We start from the raw sequence: 18,089 nt of genomic DNA on the forward strand, positions 1-18,089 counted from the left end.
TGAAGCCAGCAAGTTTCAGAGGCTCACCCAAGGCCCACAACATAGTACCTGGGCATCACTGCTGGTTATTCAGGACCCAAAGGCTCTTCAGTTAGCATGTGATCAATGCTGCCAGGACTGGGTTCTTCCCTTCAAGGCAGCAGATTCCTTTCTGCCCCAGGGTGTTTCTGAAAATGTCATTTAGGAACTAGGGCTTGGAACAGGGGCCTCATGACTCTGACCAGTGCCCTATTCTGCTGTGGTATCAAAGATACAAGACACAGTCCCCTCCACTCTTCGCTCTCCTCTCCTCAAGTGAAAGGAAGGGCTCTCTTTTGGAGCCATGAGTTGTGCAGCGTGGGGTTAGGGGAGGGGTGATGCCAGCACTTTCTTAGCTACCCCTGCTGGTGCCTCAGTAGTCACATGCCCCCCAGTCCACCCAGTTCAGCACTACCACTCACCTAAGAGTTCAGTCCTTATGGCCTAGACAGCCTTTCAAATTTACTTAGAGACCCAGAGCCCTTTAGCCCATCTTGGCAATTGATCTCTGGGGATTAGTGATTCCCCTCTGGCTAGGGCTGGTCCAAATGCTTCCTCTGTAGGTGGATATAAGCTGAGTTTGGTCTGGTTTTTCTTTCTGGTCTAACAGACAGCCCTGAGTTCATCAATGCCTCACACTTGCTGTGCTCTCCCTCTCCCCAGCACCCAGAAATACTCTCCACACCATGCTGCACTGCTGCGGATGAGGGAAGGGTGGTGTCGGAGCTTCAAGACTGTTTTTCCTACCTCTTCAGTGCCTCTTTCAGTGACAGGAAGTTAAAACCAGGTACTATGAGTGCTCACCTGATTTGTGGTTCTTATGGAGGTGCTTTGCTTGTGTATATAGTTGTTAACTTGGTTTCCTTGCAAGTGGGACAATAGGTGGAGCCTTGTATTCTGCTATCTTGCTTCCCATTTTATGATGAGAAATATGGTGGTTACAAAGGTTAAATAACTTGGCCAAGGTCACAATATCTGGTAGAGCCGGGCCTTAAACCCAGATGGGTGTTGTAAAGTTACAGCTCTACCTCCTATAAGGATAATGTTAAGCTAAGTAGGCTCCTAAAATACTCATTAAATAAACATTCTGCAAAAGTTAGTTCTCTTCCCTTCTTTCTATGTTGTGTCTCCTATAACACTTTGGTCAGAAGTAAATGTCTAAAAAAAAAGGGTCAAAAAAAAAAGTGGACTAGAAGATGGGGTGGAGGTGTAGAGGGCAGGGAACTGGTACAAATCACTGGAGCCCAGAAGTCTGGAAAAGGACCCAGTGCAACTCCCATGTGAAGATTTTTAGCCTGTCTTCTACTGCTGAGGACTTGAAAATAAGGTCTTCACAGGACCCAAACCTACTTATGGTAACCCTGTCTATAAATATTGATTGATTTCCAGAAAACACTAATTTTTTTTAGAATGTATCTATGTATGTGTGTGTGTATATATATATGAATATGGAATATAATAAATAATATCATATATAGTATTATATATTTATAAATTTGGATATCATATAGGAGTGGCCCTTTATTTTTTTAAACTCATTTACAGTGGATTTGTTGTTCTGGCTGCCCAGTATACCCTTCCTGTATTGAGAATTCCCCATACCCTGGCACTTTGTGCTTAAGTGTGGTCATGTGGTCTCAGTACAGCCTTATAGGTTGTTGCAGTAGCACCTCATAGATGTTCCTGCCAGAACTGAATCTTGAGAGGCTGGTCAGCTGGTGATAATTTGCAGCAGAGTGGTAGCATAGAGAGCATGTCCAGGGCAGTGAAATGCAACAGCACCAGCGGAGAAGATTTAGAGGCAGCGATACCTATAGTGCTTGTAGCGCCCATGATGCTGTGCTTAGCAAACAGATCCTGTGGTAGGATCATGGCTCTGCCTTGTTCCCCAGCTAATATACTTTTGATACATACCTTTTAGGCTTAAGTTTCCCAGAGTCGGTGTCTGTTTTTTTTTAATGCCCCAAATATCACATTGACTTTAGCAATTGTCAAAGCAAGGTTGGGATATCAAATAGCTATTCCAAATTGGACCTGGGTTTGGATATCATTTATGGAAATAATGCTCTTTGCTCTCTAGATATATGGGCAGGAAGAAAACAGTCAGAATCAATAATCAAACCAGTTCTGACTGCTGACTCTGTATGGCTGTTGGTTTCTTGGTTTATTTCTTATTTTATCTAAAGCCAGGTCACACTATCCAGGTGGAATGTTCATAAAAACCAAAGTGTGAACATTTTCTTTAAGGTCAATGTAATTTACAGTCTGTCCAGAGAAGCTTTTAGAGATGTAGAATGTGACTGTAATCCACAATGCACTCTCATTACCCTTCCCTCCTATTAGAAATTGATTTTGGCACAGTTCCTTCAGGTGGAAAGTGACTCTGTCAGCAATTGCTGTTTCTCTTTTCACACTTTGGGGTTCCCCCCACAAAAGTGTTAAAGTCTCTTTAGTGTTCCTTTAGGAGAGATTAAATACAGTTATCACCAACATTTGGAGTTTCATATCTGCCTGCTATTTCTACTGTGCTTTGCTTTGTAGGCAATTAGCAATCATGTGGAGTGGAAGATCTTTTCCTAAAATTACCTGAGCTTGGCTACTCTGTGTGCTGGGTAACCCTGAAGGAAAATGCTGCCAGCAAGGCATTTAGCCCTGGCTGTGGCTGACAGCATGTGTCTTCCTCTCTCCCTACCCCTGTGGATCTCCTTGTCACTTTAAGAACAGCTAACACTAACAGGGCCACCAAACTATTTATGACACCTTGCAGCTTGACACTCAACAGGTCCAGAGAACATGGCCTTCTTCAATAGATAAGTTGCAGCTGACAAAGACGGTGGTCAGCTTATCTTTGTATGTGGCCAGTGGAGTTCCTGTAATCTTAGGGTATTGGGTAGTGCCTCTTAATAGTGCCCATGGTGCTCACTTTTTTTTTTTTTTTTTTAAACAGAGTTTCTCTCTTCTTGCCCAGGCTGGAGTTCACTGGCACAATCTCGGCTCACTGCAACCTCCGCCTCCCAGGTTCAAGCGATTCTCTCACCTCAGCCTCCCGAGTAGCTGGGATTACAGGCGCCTGCCACCACGCCCAGCTAATTTTTGCATTTTTAGTAGAGATGAGGTTTCACCATGTTGGTCAGGTTGGTCTTGAACTCCTGACCTCAGGTGATCCGCCCGCCTCGGCCTCCCAAAGTGCTGGGATTATAGGTGTGAGCCACCGCGCCCGGCCAGTGCTCACTTCTTAATACAATGCTTTTTAACCTGTTTAAATTCATGCCCCTTTGGTTAAATGTAAAAATTCTGCCCCATATATTAAACACTACATCTTTCACAGATTTCCAGACATCAAGTAGATATTAAGTTTAATTTTCTTTATACATATTATTCATTTTTAAAGTTTCCAAATATGAAAGCATATTGACTATGCTTTTGAAAAATGCAGTAGGCTCTCCAGAGATTTGGGTCAACCTGACTAGGAAGGAGGCTCCTTATGAATAGTTACAGATTATGGCAAAACTGAGGAGAGGTGGATCCAACAGCCATTCTAAACCTTCTCCTCATTGCCATCTGCTTGAAACATTCACCAGCTCTTCCATATTTGCTTGCAGTGAGGGATGTCCATGTGACATCGTTGTTGTAGTAGTGAGATGCAAGTAGAAGTCTGCTGGTAAGGGGTTCTGGAAAACCTTTGCTTACATAATAAAAAGGACAGACTTAGCTGGTTTCATCTCTTCATGCCTTCTTGACATACAGAAGTTTGCCACCTTCAGCAACCTCAGTCTTTCAGTGTAAAATGATAATAACATCTAACTCATATATTGCTGCAAAGGATATAAAGATAATATATTTGAGATGAGGGTATCTTTTAAAACTATTAACCTAATTTTTTGGCACCTGATATTTCCACATACCGTTTGTGATCTTACTCCCCTCCCCCTCTCCTTTTATTTATGGTGCTATTCTATAATTATTACCACAGGGACAAGATGTATTGGTGAAAACAGATACACAAGGAGTCCCTTCTAGTCTAGTGGGGGCAGGGAAAGAAAGGACTCAGGACATAGACTCGAGAACTCCTAATGATTCAAGATGTTTTCAAATTTGTAAAATCAGTTTTTTACTTTCACTTCCAGGAACATGGAGGAGACATATTTCTGCCTATTTCTCTCCATAAGTATAAAAGACCATAAAAGACCACATAGGGACTTCAGAACCCAAATAATGACACAATGGTGAGTTCCCTGGGTTTTCTTTTTTGCACTGTATTTCCCAGACTTGGAGCTGAAGAAGTCAGCAACATAGAATCACCAATGGAAACAAACAAACGTAGCCCAAATAAAAGCCTGTTTCCGTTAACCGGCGGACCAGGAAAAGGCAGCCTAGCAAGGCAGAAAACTTTTAGACGATAACTATAATAACTTCTGTACTCCAGCCAAGCACCATAGGAAAAAAATGCTGCTCCACCCCACTTATGCCAACAAAGACCAAGTTATGAGCTTAAATGTCCACCCTCACCCAGCTGTGATGAACTGTCCCAACTCTCCTACTGGGGTGGTGCCAGAGAAGGCCAAGTAGAGAGTTGGGACTTTAATCCCCACTGGGTGATAACGAGACCCACCCTTCCACAGTGTCAGTGGAGACCATGTGGGAAGTCTGGACTTCTTCCCTAAACTATCAGTAATGAGGTGCTCCTCCATCATCCCAGTGGAGTAGTATAGAGAAGGCCTAGCAGTAAGAAAGCCACCCTCCCAGCCACCTGCATGGCATCAGCAGGGGCCAAGTGGGGAATAGTAATGAGGTACTCCTACTCCTCCCAGCTAGGGAAGTCTTAGTAGAGAGGCCTTGTGGGAAGGTGGAACTTCTAATCCCACCTAGCAGTAGCAAAGAATCCCCTATCCTGTCAAGTGCCCATGGAGGATGAGCGGGGAACCTACTCCTGGCAATAGTGAGATGCCCTTCCACCCCTTACCAGCTTGCTGGAGCAGTGTGTCAGAAGAAGTCAGCTGAAACAGAAGGTTCAGATAAGATAAAGATCATTTCAATAGAAACGATCAGGTTTCTATTGAAAATCACTTGTCACATCAAGAACCAGGAAGATTTAAAATTGAATGAAAAAGACAGTCAATAGATGTCAATACCATGATGCCAGAAATTTTAGAATTATATGACAAAGATTTTATAACAGCCATCATAAAAGTGTTTCAATGAGCCATTAATGAACATACTTGAAACAAAAGTTAAGTCTTAGAAAAGTAAAAAGAAAGTATCAGCAAAGAAATAAAAGACGTAAAGAAGAACCAAATGGAAATTTTAGAACTGAAAAATACAATAATGACACAATATGTGCTTTCCCCCTATGATCAGAAACGAGGCAAGGATCTCCACTCTCATCACTCTTATTCAACATAGTGATAGGCGTTTTAACCCAAGCAAAAAAGCAATAAAAGGAAATAAAAAGCATACATATTAGAGAGGAGAAATAAAGCTGTCCCTGTTAGCAAATGACATGGTAGTCTATACAGCAAATCCCAAGTAATTTACATAAAAACTGTAATAAGTAAGTTTAGCAAACTTGTAGGATACAAGATGAACATACGAAAATCAATTTATTGCTATGTACTAGCAATGAACATGTGGCTACTGAAAAATTGCAAAATAGTACAGAGTTTTTATATATTCTTCACCTGTGCAATCCCAATTGTTAACATCTTGTGGAAACATAGAACAATGATCAGAACTGGGAAATTAACATTGGCACAATACCATTAACCAAGGTTGGAGTGCAGTCGTGTGATCTTGGCTCACTGCAACCTCCGCCTCCAGGTTCAAGTGATTCTCCTGTCTCAGCTTCCTGAGTAGCCGGGGCTACAGGCATGTGCTATCATGCCTGGCTAATTTTTGTGTATTTAGTAGAGATGGGGTTTTGCCATGTTGGCCAGGCTGGTCTCAAACTCCTGACCTCAGGTGATCCACCCGCCTCGGTCTGCCAAAGTGTTGGGATTACAGGCATGAGCTACCGCACCTGGCCTCTACTAATGTATTTTTTTTTTTTTTTTTGGTTTTTGTTATTCCAGGATCCTACTCAACATACCACATTGTATTTGATTGTCATTTCTCCCTGTTCTCTGACAGTCTCCAATTGTTTCTGGGTCTTTCTTTGTCTTTTGTATGATCTTGGCACCGCCAGAGATCAGTTATTTTATTGTATGTTCCTTATTATGAACCTGCCTAGGGCATTCTCCTGATTGGACTGAAGTCTTGCATGAAGAAGCCATCTGAAAGCTTCCAACTTCTGAAATTCAGAAAGAATTCCTAGAGAAAGGAGGGGTGGGGAAGGAAAGTCAAGCTACTGCTGGTCCTGCAGAGGAGTCTTCTCCTTTTGAGTTTTTAGATGTATCCCTGGGGAAAAGACCACAGAGGCACCAAATAGATTTGTGGAGCCCAAGAGCTAAAGCCACATGTGCCCTTTTCCTGCATAAAGGCCCAGGAGAGCTAGAATTACCCAGAGTGGGATGGAAGTGGCTGTGAGGGGTGTTTGAGGGAGTAGAGAAGGCACCATATGTGGCACGGCAGGGCATGGCAGAGTAATTTTTTGTGTGCCAGGGACTGGGCACAGAAGCCACTAAGAAAGCTTGTGAGCTGGGAACAAGGAACATCTCCACAGTGAGCTCCCTGACAGAAAGCTCAGGGGATCTCTCAGCTAGTGTGGACAGGAAACATCAAAGACATTACATAAGCTCCCCCTCATTCTGCCCCAGAATCTAGATGTAATCAAGAGGACAGAGAGATGCTCCAAATTCGCTTCCCACCTACCAGAATAGGGACTCTGCTCTGTATTAACCTATAAATAAAGTATGTTGCTTGTGCTCTTGAGCTATCATCTGGGATTCATACCTCCTAATAAATGCCACTGAATATCATGAATAAAGGTATATGTGCACAGGAGTGTGTGCATGAGTATGAGTGTGTATGTTTGTTCCAAGCAGAGATAGCAACATTTTCCAAGGTCTGGAGATAAAGTGAGAATGTGCATGTGGAGAACTACAAACCATTCATGGGAAAGTATACCAATGGGCTGTTTTGTCAGGTCGGGTTCCCATTGATACCGTGTTTTTTCTATTACACAGTGACGTGTGTAAGGCACCAAATCATGACGCTAGGAAAAATATCTTGATATGTAATGCCATATCCACCATCTAGGTAATGGTACTGCATATCTTTGATCCTTCCGCATGTGCCAGAGGGTGTGCTGCCATTAACCATGAAAGGAACCCTTCAGCATGTTTATGAGTGTGGATGAGAGGTATTGGCCCTTTTACCTCCAGATGGTGAGCAGGTTGAAAAGACAGCTCAGCCACTCCACCACTAATAAAACTTCCTGACACTCTGGAGTCCTTTATGGACTATGACTCAGTTCAAATTTCTAGACTTAGGGAATATAGAATTTTAGGCCAAAGAGGTTCTGAGTGGGGCCAATTGCCTAAAGGTACAGATGGTGAGACCGAGGTGTAAAGAGGCAAGAGTGCCTTGCCTAAGTGTCCTCAGCAGGCCTGTGACTGAGTCTCTGGGGCTCTGGGTCCCCAGCCCAGTGTTTTCTGGCTACTTCACCATGTTTCATGGCTCTCTGGAGTAGCCTCCTTTCAGGAAAGCACTACCTGCCCCTTCAGCTCACTCAAATTTCAAAACCCAGCTCAAATACCTGCTGAATTGACCTTCCCCATGGTAATTCTTATTTATTTGGCAATTAAATGTTGTCTAATGCCCTATCTTCTAAGGTTATTCTGTCCCCTTAAATATTTTTTTTGCTGTCAAGTCTTTTTTTTTTCAAAAAAGACTTATTTTAAAGTCTTTATTATCTTATTCAATAAGACTATTACATTTTTGAGGATAGGCATCATAATTTGCGTGTGTGTGTGTATGTGTGTGTGTTCCCTCAACAGTACCAAGCACAGTGTCTTATACTAGTAGGTTGCCTCTAGTAGGTAAATAATAAATATTAGTTGATTTGATACTGCTAGCACAAGTTCATTGCTGTGTGAAATGTGATGCAAAGGCAGTATAAGGTTAATAACATGGACTCAGGAATCAGCAGACCTGGTTTTGACAAGTTGTGTGACTTTGGAAAAGTTGCTCAAGTTCTGAGCCTCAGTTTTCTCATCAGTAATGTGGGTTAATGACACTAATCTCTTACAGGATTGACAAGAGGATCACATGGGATTATATATACCCATTTATATGTATATATAGCTATCTGTATATTACTAGATATAGTTATTATAATATTAATATAGTAATAATTACTGTATTATATATTATAGTAATAACTATAACTATGTATAGTAATATATAGATATAGCATATGAAACCCACACATATATATGGCCACAGCTATAATCCTTCAGTTGATGGCAGCTATTACTACTACTAACGTCATGAGTTGGAAATCAGGCCAGTTAACTCCATCCATTGAGTTCTATGGGCTCAAACTAAATCTTCAACAAATATAGTCATCTCAACACCTACAGAGTCTAGGCAAAATCATGTGGATAGGCACCCATGCAAATTCTCACCCACTGTTATCCCACCATACTCCCACACTCATAAAACAGTAGCATATAACACAGGTGCCATGTACCATGGTGATGTGTATTTGATACACAAAAATTATGTGAATTATGCATGTGTGTACATATGTGTATGTGCACACATTTGCAGGATAGTACTCTCCAAAAACAAAAACAAAAACAAACAAAACAAAACTCTCCCACCCCGGCCAACTCAAACAAGTAGTCCTCTTGCCCGATAGTTGTTAGCCGTATTCGCTCCTTGCATAAATATAACCACTAGGAGGCGCCTTAATCCTTCTCTTTAGCAGCCTTTCTGCTCGTTAACACCAGGGAGTCAGATCTAAAAGTCTTTAAATGAATCTCTTTCTCAACCCACTGCAGAGTGTGCAAATCATTTCCTCAGCTGATTCAGATGTATTTTGATGTGTTGGGAAACCTGAGCATTCTCTCACGCTGTGGAGATTAATTACCTTGAAATATTCATTCGATTAAATGTATTTAAACATGTACTGTTTAAAGCTCAGTGCTGCAAAATGCCATCCTCAAGATATATATTATGGGCATTAAATAATTAACTTTAGTGTGTAGGAGGAGTGGGGGAGGGAGAGGAAGAGTGAAGGTGGGGGGAGAGGAGAGAGAGGGAGAGAGGGGGAGAGAGAGAGAGAGAGAGGGAGAGAAACACATGCTTACTTAGTGCTAGGCCAGTGGTGAGACTGAGAGCAACCAAATCTGAAGCTTTCCATAAATCAGCTAAATCCTGGCTTCACCTGTTACTAGAACTATGTGACCTTGGGCAAAATACTTCACCTCTCTAAGCCTCCTCTGTAAAATGAGAATGACAGTATCTCAGAAGCATGAATTTTAGATACTAATACAGGGAAAGCACTGGGTATTCTGCCTAAGACATAGCAGCACTCACACAAAGCAAGACTCGGCTTCTTCTTCTTCTCCTTCTCCTTCTTCTTCTTCTCTCCTTTAGACCTAGATATGAGGGCTTGATCTTGGCTCTGCCATTCTCCTTCCTTCTCTGTGCCAAAGTGTTGTCGCTCAGCTCTGGAAACAGCAGCAGTCCATGCGTTGTGAGGTGCACTGTCTCTAGAGACAAACTACCCAGGCCCATGGCCCAACTCCATCCAGCACCTACCAGCTGTGCGACCCTCAGCGCCTCAGCTCCTTTATCTGCAAAAGGGGATAATAACAGTACCTTGCCCTACAGGGCTGCCGTGAGGGTCTAAGGAGTTACCATACATATAAAATCATGAGAACAGTACCTGCCACATAACCAGTGCTTTCCAGGGGTTGGCTATTGTTATTATTTTAGGTTCAATTCCGCTTTCATGTGTATTCAACTCCTCAAGCTGTATTTCTCCCTGTGCCCCATCCTAAGTAGGATGTGACACTTGTCTCAGTGTCACACTTAGTTCTTGAATCTTTCAGCAGCTGTATGCTCTAAGCTTTAGCCTCCCTTCTTTCACTTACCCAAATTTACCTCTTCTTAGGATCCTGGTTTATGGCTTCTGTAGGAATTGAAGCAAACCAACTCATCTTAACATTGTACTAAGAGGCTACGCTGAATATAAGCTCTAGTGGGGCAGAGGTGCTCTCTGCCTTATCCACTACCTATCCCTAGTACCTAGCAGGTCGCCGAACATAGAAAGTGCTCAATAAATATATTACGTGACTCTCTGGACTTTCAGAAACACAAAATATTCGTTGAAAGTAATGGATTACCTGAGGTCAGGAGTTCGAGACCAGCCTAGCCAACATAATGAAACCCCGTCTCTACTAAAAATACAAAAATTAGCCAGGTATGGTGGCAGGTGCCTGTAATACTAGCTACTTGGGGGGCTGAGGCAGGAGAATTGCTTGAACCTGGGAGGTGGAGTTTGCAGTGAGCGGAGATCATGCCATTGCACTCCAGTCTGGGAGGCAGAGTGAGACTCTGTCTCCAAAAAAAAAGAAAAAGAAAAAAAAAAGAAAAAGAAAGTAATGTGTCTTGAATGGTGGGATTTCAGGCGTCTTGATAGGCTGCTGGAGAGGAAAATGTTGAAGGTAGGGGACTCCCATCTGTATCCTTCAGACCACAGTGGCTAGGAGACCTTCAACTTTACTTACACATGCGGCTATTTTTTTTTTAACTTTTTCTTTTGAAACAAATTTTGACTTACAGAAAAGTTGCAAAAAATGTACAGTGAGTACTCACATATGCATTGCTTGGCTTCCCTAAATGTTAAAGGAGCATCTTAAATAACCATAGTATGGTGATCAAAACCATGAAATTAACATGGGTGCTATTAGTGATGTTATTATGAGTGTTATTAATTACTATTAATCAAGCAACAGGCCTAATGTGAATTTCACCAGTTCTTTCACTGATTGGATCTCACATCGCATTCAGTTGCCATGTCTCCTTGGTCTCCTCCAATCTGTGACATTTCCTCAGTCTTTCCAGTCTTTCCTTGTCTTTTGTGGCCTTGCCACTTTTAAAGAAGGCAAGTCAGTTATATTGCAGAATAACTGTCAATTGGGGTTTGCTTGATGTTTTCTCACTATTGAGTTGAGGTTATGCATTTTTGGCAGGCATGCAACAGTGATATGACCTTAGCCTATGGATCAGGGAGTACGTGATGTTAATAAGTCTTATTACTGGTGATAATTAACCTTGATCATTTGGTGAAGGCAGTATCTGCTGGCTTTCTTCACTGTAAAATTACCATTTTTCTCTTCATAATTAGTGAATATCTTGAAGGACATATTTGAGACATATTTGAGACTATGCAATTGAAACTATTTTGTTTCTCCTCAAAGTTTCTCATACTAATTTGAGCATCCATTGGTAGATTTTTGCCTGTAATAATTATTACTGTGGCATTTGCCTAATGGTGACTTTTAAAAATATTTTCCCATTTAATCTACATTTATTAATTGGAATTCTTCTGTAAGTAAGAACTAACTATCCCTTCTTCCCAATTTATTTTTGGAATTTTTATTTTTTATATCAGTAAGGAATCATGGATATTTATTTTATGAATTATAATGCAATACTTCGCTTGTTTACTTATTTCTCAATTCGTTCCGGTTTTGGCCAATGGGATTGCCTTCAGGTTGACTGTTGTGTTCTTTCATGTGCTTCTATCCTTTTTTGAGCCCTTCCCTAAGGTTGTATTTGCTAACCATGTACATCGCCTCAGCCTGTCCCCCATTATGCATGGTGGGTTGGTGGGGAAGTCCAAGGAGGCACACAACTGGTAGGCAGTGGTTGGGCTTTGAAGCCAGGTCTCCTGAATGCTTGCCCTGCTCTTTGCCAAGGCATCATTCTGCCTCTCCACACATCACAACTTTTATTTACCATGAAATTCACATAATTCCTCCCCACTCTGCTTCCCTGGGCTCAGCCAGTCACTGACAGGCTAGGAGGCTAGGAAACAATGAGACACATCCAGAATGTGGACTATTTACAAGAAAATAGCCCTGTACTGTTTAAAAAGTCAATGTCATAAAAACATAAAACAAAAGTGGTGAGGATGTTGTCAATTAAAAGAGGCTAAAGAGACATAACAATATCAATCTCTTGCAGTTGCTATGGGCTGAATTATGTCCCTCCTCAAAATTCATGTTTAAGTCCTAACCCCCAGTAGCTCAGAGTGTGAGCTTCTTTGGAAATAGAGTCATTGCAAATGTTATTAGTTAAGATGAGGTTGTAATGAGGTAGGGTGGACCCTAATCTACTATGACTGGTGTCCTTATACAGATTGGTAAAGTGTCAATCTCTGATGGGATCCTGCTTCTTTTCAAAAAGTCATTTTAGAGACAATCAAGGATATTTGAATTTAAACTGGATATTATAAACTAGGAATTATTAATTTTCTTAAGTATTACTTTATTATTATTATTTATTAGTATTATTATTATCAGTAGTATTTAATAATAAGTAGTATTATTAAAGTATTTAGTATTACTAAAGTATGTAAGTATTGCCCTTTCTTAGGTATTACCATTCTGTAGGAGAATATCCTTGTTTTTAGGAGATACATGTTTAAGTGTTTAGGGGTGAAGTGTACTGATGTCTGCAACTTATTCTCAAATAATTCTGAAAAATGTGTAGTCTACTGAGTACAGTAAATGTGGCAAAATGTTAACAGTTATTAAATCTAGATGTATGATATAAGTGTTCCTCTTTCAGCGTTCTGTATCTCTGAAATTTTTTAAAATGAAAAGCCTGAGAAAAAATTACTCCTATAATCTTATTTTATATCCTCCATTTATTGAGGAAAACCTCCCTTCTTTTATTTCTGTAAAAATGCCAAAGGCCAGTTCCATCCAACCGAAATGGTCACACAACCAGAAGTTCAGGAACTCACAGGAAGAGTATAATGGATATTAAGCCTGGATCTGTAGAAGATGGTCAGGTATGGACAGTAGGGCTCCAGCCCCTGCATAGCTGGGCTCAAGTCCCAGCTCCTTTACTTTTTCCTTATTTAGTGGTCTAGGGCAAGGCACTTAAAACTTCTGGGCCTAGTTTCCTCAACTGTAAAATAAGGATAGTAATATGTTATTTGTTGTGAGAATCATATGTTACATTTGTACATGTTATGTAATATTTTTGTGTGTAACACCTACATATAAAGCAGTAGGCCCACCACAAGCAGTAGCTGTCGTGTTAAGTACCAAGGGCCATCTTGTGAGCCCCTGCAGGCAATTCAGCCCTATTGGAGAATGCAGAGAAAGTTACCTCAAGGAAGCAGAGTTGGGGATCTTGCAGGGCAGGTGGGGGTGGGCTCTGTCTCCAAAAATGGTAAGATAATTTTAGCAAATAAGATTGTGTATACAATCAGTGTACCTTCATAATTTTGGGTTAAGAGAATTAATGTATTAACTGTGAACATTTAAAGTATGTCACAATATTTAAAAATTCTGTTTTGGCATAACTTACCTTGTTTTTAAAGTGTACGAGGAGCCTCAAAAAATAGAAAGGTTGGTAATTGGAGATCTTTATGCAAAAGTATAGAACTTGACCTTTTTGTCACACAACATATAAAAATTAAATAGATCATAGACCTAAATGTAAGAGCCAACTGTAAAGCTTATAGAAGAAAAGATGGGAAAAAGTCTTAGTGATCTTAGGTTAGACAAAGATTTCTAAAATAGGATACAAAAAGGATGAATTATAAAATAAAAAATTTATTAAATTGGACTTCATCAAAAGACAATGTTGTCAAAAGTCATCATTAAGAAAATGAGAAGGCAAGCTCTAGACTGGTAGAAAATGTTTGCAAAACATATGTCCAACAAAGAACTTATATCTAGAATATATGAAAGAATTCTTACAACTCAGTAACAAGAAGGCAACCCAAATTAAAAAATGGATAAAAGATTTGAACAGACACTTCACTAAAGAACATATGCAGATGGCAAATACATACATAAAAAATGGCTCAACATTATTAGTTAGAACCACAATGAAGGCCGGGTGCAGTGGCTCACACCTGTAATCCCAGCACTTTAGGAGGCCAAGGTGGGCAGATCACCTGAGGTCAGGAGTTTGAGAACAGCCTGGCAAACATGGTGAAACCCTGTCTCTACTAAAAACACAAAAATTAGCCAGGTGTGGTGGTGCACACCTGTAGTTCCAGCTACTTGGGAGCTGAGGCAGGAGAATTGCTTCAACCTGGGAGGTGGAGGTTGCAGTGAGCTGAGATCACACCACTGCACTCCAGCCTGGGAGACAGAGAGAGACTCCATCTCAAAAAAAAAAAACTAAATAAACCAAAAAACAAAAAAACAATAACAACAAAAAATCGACAATGGAACATCACCACGTATTCATTAGATGATTAAAATTTAAAAGACAAGACCAAGTGTTGACAAAGATATGGAGCAGCTGGAACTTTCATACACTGTTGGCAGGAATGCAAAATAGTAAGGCCACTTTGGTGAACAGTTTGGCAGTTTCTTATAAAGTTAAGCATATACTTAATGTAATTTTTAGCAATTCCACTTCTAAGTATTTACTCAAGAGAAGTGAAAATATATGTCCACAGAGACTTGGATGGGAATGTTTATAGAAGCTTTACTCATAATAACCAAAAACTTTGAGGCAACCCAAATGCCCATCAGCTGGCGAATGGATAAACAAACTATACTATGTGTATACAATGCAGTGCTACTCAAAAAAAAAAAAGTGAACAAAATCATGGAGGACTATTAAAAACATTATGGTAAGTGAAAGAAGGCAGACACAAAAGTCTACATATTACCTACTTCTACCTATACAACATTCTGGCTACTTTAAATAAGGGGGTTCTGAGAAAAACAATCTAGTAGTGATGCAGAGGTAGCCTGATTTGCAGAGATTTCCAAGGTAGGGTACCTGGTAGGAGGTTGGTTTGGTTATCCTGGCTTGACCTTATGGGGGGTGGGGTTGGGAGCTGATTAGAGAAGGAGGTGTGAACCTAAGAGAATTGTACAGAGACCTGGCTTTTCATTCTGGCTCTGTTAGGTATATCTCTATCTATGTAGTATTGGGCAAATTACTTAACCTCTATGGGCTTCAATTTTCTCATTAGTAAAATAGGGTTAAAAATCTGGTCCTGAGGAGAGTGAGAGGTAAGCTGAGCTTATAGTACCTCAGCTCCCAGAACTGAAGTAGAACTCTATGAAGATTAATTTCTTTCCCAGTTGGTTTCTTCCCCTTGACCCTCATTGACATGTGTGTCGCTCCTCCCCTCGGCCTCACTTCTTTAGGAAATGTAGGCACAAACCTAAGCTGGGTCAGATGTGTCCCCTAGCCAGCTTCTTCCCAGCACCAGCCCTCAGTGGGGTCTTTCTTTGGCATACCTTAGCTGTAACCATTTCATGTGATCTTGGGCAAGTTAACTTCCTTTCCTGGGAGTCTTCTTTAAAGTGAAGCGCTTGGGTCAGATGATTGCTATGGGTACCAGTTTCAGCTCATTCATTCAAGGACTCCCACACAGAAATGACAAATCAGCAGAGTTCAACAAGCAGTTGCATATGAAAGTTTGTGGGAGGAGTAAGATTCTCTAAGACCTTGGGCCTGGGTCTGTGGTCCATTCCTCAGTGGAAAGAGGGCCTTAGGGAAGAGTGTATTGGGAGGAGAAAGATGATGAAGTCAAGGTGGTTCCTGTTCCCCTTACCTCCCTGCACAACCACCTACCCAGCAAAATTTTGTGTGGTGGGTGGGGGTGCTGTTCTTTCTTGAAGGAAAATCATTTCTCAGGGTCCAGTCCCCGAATGTTTTTAGCCAGAGGTGCCAATCTCTGCTCTCCCTTGGCACATTAGGTTTATCAGCAGCTTCCAACGAATAGTGACCTGTTGCTATATCCCAGCTTCTTCAAGGAATAATGTCTTATGATTTCTGTCAGGCTTAAATGCCAGAGCAATGAAAACAACAACAACAACAAGAAGTAACTTCTCAGCTGCCTTCTTGGAGGAGTTACACAATTGGGGTTATTTTGCTGAGTGAGGAATCCAGCATGGACTTGCCTTCCTTGTCTGTATTCCTTGTGATGATTAAGACATTTCACATGAGAATAAACTGCCCATTCAGGGAGTGGTTCAGATCCTGGGACTCACCAGACAGTGACAGGGTCTGCTTCCCTGGATTTCCTCCTGTCCTCCCTCTGGCCTCCAGGAGGCAATGCCTTGTCTCTGCAGTGGAAAATGAGGTGCCAGCCCTGACTTGTATGGCAGCAAGAGGCAAAGCATGATCAGGAGGCATGGGGCATGGCTGGCAGCACAGGCCTCCACAGGCCAGCAGCACCCACTGCGTGGGGGAGGGAATGGCAGAGCACCGCTGTCAGCCCTATGGCTTTCCCCTCCAAGGCAGATTCTTCCAGCAGAAGGCTGAGCTGCCCCAGGGGAAAGAGCCAGTGAAGAGCCACTCACCTTCCAGGCTGAGGGTGATTGATTTCAGCCAGAGATGCCCTTTTTCTTCAAGCTGTGGTACACAGTAATTTCCCAGTTGTCCTGCTGCATCAACCTGAGTTCTAGCTAGACCAGTATTTTGTCTCTGATGGGCAAATATTTTGTAAAAGACCATGTAGTCACACAGGCCTGGGACTGGATCATTGTTCTTTCCCTTAGGTGAGTAACTTAGCTCTTGTGCCTCGGTTTCCCCATCTATAGGAGATTGGTAAACCCACCTCAAGGAGTCAGTGTGACAAGTCACTAAAGGAATGCAAAACATTCAGTGCTGTGGTCTGTATGTGGTGGATACTCCATAATGATGATCATTTTTACAGTTGTTTTTAAGACTCGTGCACGCAGATGAGGATCACATATCCCAGGCTGTTTTGGCTACACAAAGGTTTATTCTAGTATCGCAGAAGTTCTCAAAGTGTAGTATGCTGACCAGCAGTATCTGGGAACTGGTTAGAAATGGAAATTCTCAGGCTTCACCTTGGATCTCCTAAATCAGAAACTCTGTAGGTGAGGCTCAGCAATCTGTTTCAATAAGCCCCCTAGGTGAGGCTGATACATACTCAAGTTAGAAAACAACTGCGCTTTTTCTGTTGTTGCAAATTCGAGCTAAGAAAATTTAAAATGATATCGCATAATATGTTAATCAGTCTCACTTCATGTACTAAATTAGAAATAATGCCAATCATTATGATTTGTATCATTTTAAAGCTGAAGGGCTGAATGAATTTTGAACAATATTTATACTTTACCTACTTAGTAGTGTCTTTTTAGTTGATATCACTTAGAATGCTTTTGGTCACAGACAACAGAAGATTCTGACTCAAATTGGCTTAAGAAATAGGGAAACATATTAGTTAACATGATAAGAATTCCACAGATGGAGGCATCTGGAAAACATTATCGGGGGACTTGGCTGCTCTGTGATTCTCTCTGTTCTATGTGCATCTCCGTGTTGGTTTATCCTGAGGATGGGGACCTTATGGCTGCAGCAGTTCTAGATATCACACCCAGACTTGACACTGCTTTGAGAAAGAAGCCTATCTGTGTAACTCTTTAGGACCCAGGAAGCCTTTCCTATGAGATTCTGGAAGACTTCCACTCAAGTCTCATTGGTTATTCCTAAATTACGTGCCCACTTCTAAACCAGTGACTAGCAAGAAGGGAAGAACATAATTGGTTTATGTCCAATCTCTTGTGGTTGCTATGGGTTGAATTGTTTTCCTCCACAAAATTCATATTTCAAGTCCTAACCTCCAGTACCTCAGAATGTGAGCTTCGTCAGAAATAGACTCATTGCAGTTGTTATTAGTTAAGATGAGGTCATAATGAGGTAACGTGGACCCCTAATCTACTATGACTGGTGTCATTATACAGAGGGCAAATTCAGAGACTCATTCAGGGAGAACAGGGAATATAAAGGCAGAGTTTGGGGTGATGCAGCAGAAGCCAAGGAATGACAAATCCTGGAAAGCAGCATGGAACAGATTTTCCCTCACAGTGCTTGGAAGGAACCAATCCTGCCAACAACTTGATCTTGGACTTCTATGTTTTAGAACTGTGAGACCATAC

General features: G+C 41.4%; 1 long non-coding RNA gene across 2 annotated transcripts in view; it reads left to right on the forward strand.

Annotated features, from left to right (window-relative positions):
• LOC129058657 (uncharacterized) overlaps window positions 1-18,089 on the forward strand; it is a 62,126-nt gene that overhangs the window by 29,175 nt on the left and 14,862 nt on the right. Inside the window, exons 2-4 of one of the 2 annotated variants that reach the window (XR_008523927.1) lie at window positions 682-805; window positions 4,146-4,244; window positions 6,087-8,215. This is a non-coding gene — a long non-coding RNA (uncharacterized LOC129058657). Of the gene's footprint in view, window positions 1-681; window positions 806-4,145; window positions 4,245-6,086; window positions 8,216-18,089 lie in introns of those variants that run through there. The other variant, XR_008523928.2, reaches the window with a different exon arrangement.

The sequence above is a fragment of the Pongo abelii genome, chromosome 2 (assembly GCF_028885655.2).
Source record: "Pongo abelii isolate AG06213 chromosome 2, NHGRI_mPonAbe1-v2.0_pri, whole genome shotgun sequence".
Taxonomy (NCBI): Eukaryota; Metazoa; Chordata; class Mammalia; order Primates; family Hominidae; genus Pongo; species Pongo abelii.